Source organism: Adiantum capillus-veneris, chromosome 9 (genome assembly GCF_014529385.1).
Source record: "Adiantum capillus-veneris isolate H3 chromosome 9, ASM1452938v2, whole genome shotgun sequence".
NCBI classification, from domain to species: Eukaryota; Viridiplantae; Streptophyta; class Polypodiopsida; order Polypodiales; family Pteridaceae; genus Adiantum; species Adiantum capillus-veneris.
Window position 1 is genome coordinate 96,236,713 of NC_140939.1, and position 7,160 is coordinate 96,243,872.

Consider the following 7,160-nt stretch of genomic DNA (forward strand, 5'->3'; position numbering starts at 1 on the left):
TTGTTTTAAAATATTGTTATTTAATATATTATTTAATACAATTGTCTACGTATGGTTCAACTATGAGGGGATTTTCATACTTAAACACACACACACACACACACACACACACACACACACACACACACACACACACACACACACACACACTTGGTCACAACATCTGACCATGATAGCTAGTTCTAGTTACACTAGCTCAACCTATTGGTAATGCTACCCAAGTTATGTATGTAGTTGATACTGGCAGTTGACTAATCCTTTGACACTATTGCTGCATGATTACAAGTAGCCTAGCATAAGGTTCTCCATCTTGAGTTTGAAATTACTTAATTAAGATTTGAATTCCTTGTTGCTCGCTTACTATGTTGTCTTGGTGAGCATGGTTGAATGAGTACCTCTTATAGCTCCTCCTCGCATAAACCAATGCAAGGTTTTTTATTCAATATCTATTGCCACACTTGTAATTACCTCATAGGGTGATTCTAATTGGGTCCTTGATATCGATTATTACTTACACTGCTATCTTGGTAATGCTGCCCAAACTATGTATGTAGTTGATACTTTACCCAATACACTTCTGACAATTGACTAATCCTTTGATAATATTGTTGCATGAGTACAAGTAGCTTGATCTTAGCATAAGGTTCTCCACCTTGAGTATGAAATTACTAAATTGAAATTTGAATTCCTTGGTGCTGGCTTACTATGCTGTCTTGGTTAACATGGTTTAAAAAGTACCTCTAATAGCTTAACTCAGTGGGAGCAATCCCTTGTGGATTTAATCCTTAGAAAGCAAAGCAGTGAGAACAATCCCTTGAGGTTCTAACCTTAAAGGGTAAATGTTACCCCCTTTCCTTTATGGCGCCTCCTGGCTTAAACCACTGCAAGGAATTCTATTCACTATATGTTGCCACCGATCCCCTTCCCTTTCTGATGATGTTGGTAGCCTGGCGAGGCATGTAGCTCAGCCTTTTCATAATATCTCCTCCTTTTTAGGGCCCACTCACGATCTTGATGTGGATTGCGCGTAGAGGATAGCTTGTAGGGTGTGGCCATACCTGGCATATTGTTTGGGTGACGACTGCTGACATGCTTCTCTGCTGACACATACCCATCCACTACTTCTATATTAAGGTGAGGGGCTCTTCTCCCTTCACTTAGACTTGGATTTTTTTTTGTCTTTTTCCTCTTAGCATACAGAAAAAGCAGCTATACTTTAGGTTTTGGGCATTGGCTTTTTAATATATCCTGTCTCATGCAACATTATAAACAAACTTGATATGGTCAACTTGGTTGTACTGGTTAAAGAAAGGGGGAATAAGAGAGCAAGATGACCTTGGAATTGTACTTGGCTTTCCCCTGGCACTTTGGAGATTATTTTGGGATTACTTCTGCTCCCAAGTTCTATATTTCACTAAAATCTCAACTTTTAGATAATGTCTTGCTCTGTTGGGGGATTATGACAGGTTTTTCTTTCCTAGAGTATTGAAAAATGGGGGATGCTAACACTAAGCTTCTGAACAACCTATGGTATACTGGTTTTTTTTATAGCTGAACTTTGGCCATATTTTATGTTAGAGACCTTTTTGAGGAAAGTTGATAACTAATCTTCGACACATAACATGAATGCACAGTAGTCATATGACAAGTGGGAGCAAAAAGTCTCTTCATAATCTATGCCTTTTTGCTGTGCATAACCCTTTGCAACAGATCGAGCCTTATGGCGATCAACCTCACCATTCGGCTTGCGTTTCAACTTGTAAACCCACTTTGTACCAATGGCCTTTTTGCCAGGAGGCAAATCACATAAAGTCCACGTGTCATTTTCTATAAGTGCATCATATTCTGATTGCATGGGAGCCATCCAATTTTTTGAATTTTGTGCTTCATTAAAAGACAGAGGTTCCTCAACATCATGTAAGCTAGACATAGCCAAAGCATAACAATCTGATGCATAAGATGCATGGCGAGAGCCTGAACTAGTACGACTCGACAAAGGTGCATCCAATTTACTGTCACGCAATGTATGCACCAACAATTTTGGCATACCTCTAGCCTGCTCATTTTCAGCCCTTTCCTCATCAAGTACATCATGTACATCTACATCAGTAATAGGCTGATCTATACCATTTTTAGAAACCCCCATAGGCTGTACATTTGCCTCATTGGAATTTACATTCGTATTTCCACCACTGCAAAGAGGCAACAAAGTGTCATAAATGTCCTGTGAGCTTACATTACTGTCTCTAGTACATGATAGCAAGGGCTGAACAGAATCTTCCACAAACACAACCTCCCGTGAAACCAGAATACGCTTTGTTTGTGGATGATACAACCTGTAACCTTTGCTTTCAGCACTATAACCAACAAAAATACATTTGACAGCCTCATCATCCAATTTTTTGCGCTGTGTTTGTGGCACCAAAGCATATGCCAAACATCCCAAAACACGCATATGCTCAATAGAAGCTTTCTATCATGCCATGCTTCATATGGAGTAATAGACTGCAAATCTTTCATAGGAAACCTTTTTAGTACATAAGTGGCACACATGATGGCCTCAAGCCAAAAATAATGCGGCAAAGCTTGACTTTTGACCATACATCGTGCCATTTTCGTAAGCGACCCATTTTTCCTCTCAGTAACGCCATTTTGCTGAGGTGTATAAGGCACTGTACATAGGTGTTTTATCCCACGACTAGCCAGAAATGCATTAAATTCATGAGACATATACCCCCCCCCTCAATCAGAACGGAGGTGCCCATAGTACATTTCGGGACATTTTCAGCCATAGCTAGAAATTGTTTGAAGCACATAAAAACTTCTGACTTTGCTTTAAGCGGAAATACCCATACATGCCTAGAGTAATCATCAATGAAAGTCACGAAGTAAAGGTAATTTCCCAAGGAAGGAGTTTGCATGGGCCCACAAACATCACTATGCACAAGCTGCAACCTGCATGTGGCCCTTACTGAACCATACCCATGCATGCCTGGAGTAATCATCAATGAAAGTCACGAAGTAAAGGTAATTTCCCAAGGACAGAGTTTGCATGGGCCCACAAACATCACTATGCACAAGCTGCAACCTGCATGTGGCCCTTACTGAACCATCCTTTGGAAAGTTAGAACGCTTTATTTTACCCAAAATACAGCCTTCACAAACATGTTTGACAGGTGCTTCAAGAAGCAGTAAAGAAGAAACCATATCATATTTTCTACAAGTGCAGCAAACTAGTAAAATTCAGATGCCCAACTTACGTGCATGCCAAAGTTTTTCATATGAAATAGCCTTAGAATCCACAAGTGCATTTGCAAAATTCTGCCCAGACTTGTCATACAGCCTTGGTTGTGTAGATCTTTGTACAAATGGTGCGGATTTATTGTTATATGCATAAGGACACAACAAGAAAGCAAGTGTGATTCTTCTATTCTTGATGTACTTTTCAATGGGTATAGGTTGGATGGTATAAAATACTCTCTTTGGTCTTGCTTGGTCAAACAAGTACTTGGTGTAGGAAATTTGTGAGATTATGTGGTTGGCTTGGAGATTCAACCGTTGAGTGTTTCTCTAGCCACTCCACAAAGAGATAGTGTGAGTACTGTTGTAACACCTATTGTTGTTGAGACACTAGAGCAAGGGAGATGGAACTAGCATGATGTACTTGCTTTTGGTATCATTTTGTTAACATATAAAAGATCTATTGTGGCATAAATAAAGACATACTTTGATTTTTTGGTTTAAATACACATAAATTTTTAAATTTCTACTTAAGAAAGCCTTGAAATATGAGGGATTTTTAACTCTTCTAATTGGTTTAGGTCGTACAGGTTCACTCACTCCCTCACGTAGTAAACCTGCTCCCATCCGTCCTCACTTTCAAGCACTTAGGATACGTGTGTCAATCGCTGGAGCAGATTCTAGAAGACGACTTCTTCCACCTCCTTTCACTTTTGGCAGTGGTGCTCCTCGATGACATTTGTTAGCTGCTCATCAATTTCTAGAACTGGCTCAAGGTATTGACAAGACTTTATCGATGGTGCCTTTACAGAGAGTAATTGTTCCCCCTAGAGGTATGCTTGCTACCTCTCATAAAAAAATAAAAAAATCAACTCATGGTGTTTAAATCCTTTGGGAGTATGCATGACACAAGAAGCCTAAGGGTCATGCTTGGTCAATTCGAGTAGGTGTTTTTGGGCACAATCAAACAATTATTGAACCTCTTATTTCTTTATGCCGTTGATGAAGGTCCCAACAATGAGGAAAGCGTTTTCAAAGTGGTAGGTTATCTTGTTGATGTCAAAGAAAATACCACGCAAAATATCTTATATTGTCTTCTAGAAGGGAAATAATTTTTTTTTGTAAATGACAAAGAGAAGAAATAAGCTTTCAAACTTGCTTCAGTTTATGAAGCTTTGTTGTTGCAAAAGTATAGATAACCTTGTTACTTAACTTTTTTAAAACTTAGATGCAAAATTTAGGGTTTGTAAATTATTTTTTATTTGCATTTTTCATCACAATAGTGAAATCACAAAGTTTATGTTTTATTAAATCGTCAAAAATTGATGTGATTATGGGAATGTAGTTCTTTTGACTTAAATATGTGATTGTAAATTTGTCAATTCTCCATTGTTTTCAAGATCCTTCATTGTTAAACGAAGCATGACGTAGAAATTTTAAGATTTTTTAGCCATAATGTTTTTTGAAAAAAACTTGCAAGCTTAAATGCTCATTTTTTGAGTTTTTTGGGCTATATTTGGGTTTTTTGATGACAATCAAAACTACACCTCATGCCCTGTTGTAAATTTTGATGACCGAGTGGTATATGCATTTACATCATCCATAACTCAAAATCTACTAACCAGTCTTCAGGGTCTTCAACACATGTAAATATGGGGCCAAAAATCGGCTCCATCATCTCGGTTATCTTCAAAATTTTGAGTTCAACTTCAAATCAAAGCATCAGCGCGCTCCTCAGTGGGGACACCAGAAGATGGATAGGGGGAAAGGGGAACACACCCTGGATCCAAAAGGTCTACCTCTCTATAGCCCATGATATTCAGTGCACCCCAATCCACTAGAGTTCACCTTCAAAACTCACGTAATCGATATTAGACCACACCGTTTTTTGCCTGTTTACGATCGTGCCACAACACTCATCTCTCTCTCTCTCTCTCTCTCTCTCTCTCTCTCTCTCACACACACACACACACACACACACACACACACACACACACACACACACACACACACACACACACACACACACACACACACACACATGCCCGAGGAGGCACACACATCTCAAACCGGCATAATATCATAGGAGCAGAGCAACGAGAAGAAGGGGGAAAAGGGGGAAGAAATGGCACCAGAATCTAGTATGATTTTCATCAATTATGGAAAAAAAACTTCTCTACAAACACCATAAAATCTCGACTACTACTGGCTTGGCATGGCAACCTTGAGTAACAAGAAAATTGGGCAATTTTGGTTTCACCTCTCTGCGGCTCTCCTCATTCAGAGCATGGCAAGAAAAACTCCTTTGTCGGCACCTTTGTGGGATTCAAAAGCTTCGAGCAAAGCCCCCCCGAGATCTTGTGGAAGCTCCTCTTTGAGCTTCACCTCCTCCAAAAGGAAGCCCGCCCAAAAGACTCCCTCCTGAGGGCTTCTTCTCGTCCTCCATCTTCTCCCCAAGAGAGCCCCACCCTAAAAGACCCCCAAAGCAAAAAAAATTGGCCTCCTATATGGGCGTGGGAAAGCCTCTGGCTATTTTTGGCCAACCCTTTTTCTTATTTTTGAAGTTCCCCCTTCTGCATGGGAAGGCGCCCTATATTTGGCATGGGCTTGGTCCACAAGTTTCCATGTGCACACTCCTCTAAGTGGGGCATCGATGGCGCAGTCACAGTGCCCCCTACTTTTGTCTTCAAAAATAGGCCCTTGGAGGGCGCGTGAATCTGGCTCGAGAAACTGCCACATCAACACCCACAGTCAATAATCGTTGGCCCGTCCAACCCCCACAACACCATCGCACTCATCAAAACCCGTAGGCGTCGCCGCCCTGCAAGACCAACACCACCGTAAACGCCGTCGTGAGCAGCGCCACAGAGCAACGACCATAGCTTTAAGAGCTCCACGAGCTCTCTCCATGTCTCATTGCTTCAAATGGCTCCATGCTGAAGCGTATATACCATAAAACCCACTCTCTAAGTAGCACATGTGGGACTTGGGATGGCCACGTGGTGTTCTCTTGTTGAATGCCTTCCATAAGGCTGTAGTAGCCCACAAAATCCCCTTAAAAAAACCCTGTTTCCCCCACTTCCATCCTCTACAATCTTATGCCTAGTGATTGGATTCTCGAGCCGACTAAACCGTTGAGAACCCACCTCATCGGCTAAAAACTCCACTGCCTCGGCCACACTCCAACTTCATCAAGCCCGCCAAGCATCAGTCCAAAAACTACAAAAAAACATGTGGGATCGCACTACCGTCGCTTTGCACAAACTTTGACAAGCCGTAGCTAGCTAACCAGGAATTTGATCGACAAGCAATCACTTCCTATAGACTCCACACAATGCACACTATCTCTGTAAAGGCCGTCGAGCTTCAAAAACATATGCAAGCACATCAATTGAGGCAGACAAACAGTCCCAGGATCGGCCCCTTGCAAAAATTCAAATGTTAATATCCTGACATCCAGGAGTCCGATCGACGATCTGAAAGGATTGACACACTCCACATGATGAGCTCTTCACACGTATTTTCTAAAACCATCCGTGACCACTTGGCACCACTTGCCCTGTTCGATATGGATTTGCAATACACTGCACCTTCAAACTTGAATAGCTCACACTCTATAGTTTCGTTTGATGAGCTGTCTGAACTTGCTGCTTGAGCATCTCAAGCTCTACATTCCCAGGCCAAAAAGTAGCACCTCAGATATTCTTCACCTGTCACCCTGTCAAGCCCTCTCTGCAGCCCATATGGTCTAAAAACCCACATAACACATACATCTCTGCTGTCACTTGGTTGCCCAGGCTCTTCCCATCTACTCTAGCACTCTGCCATGCATCTATAAGCGTACACATCACTATCTGTGCCCTCTGCTAGGGTTGACACACTTTGGTTGCACCAACATGAAATCATTATCACTTGCGTAT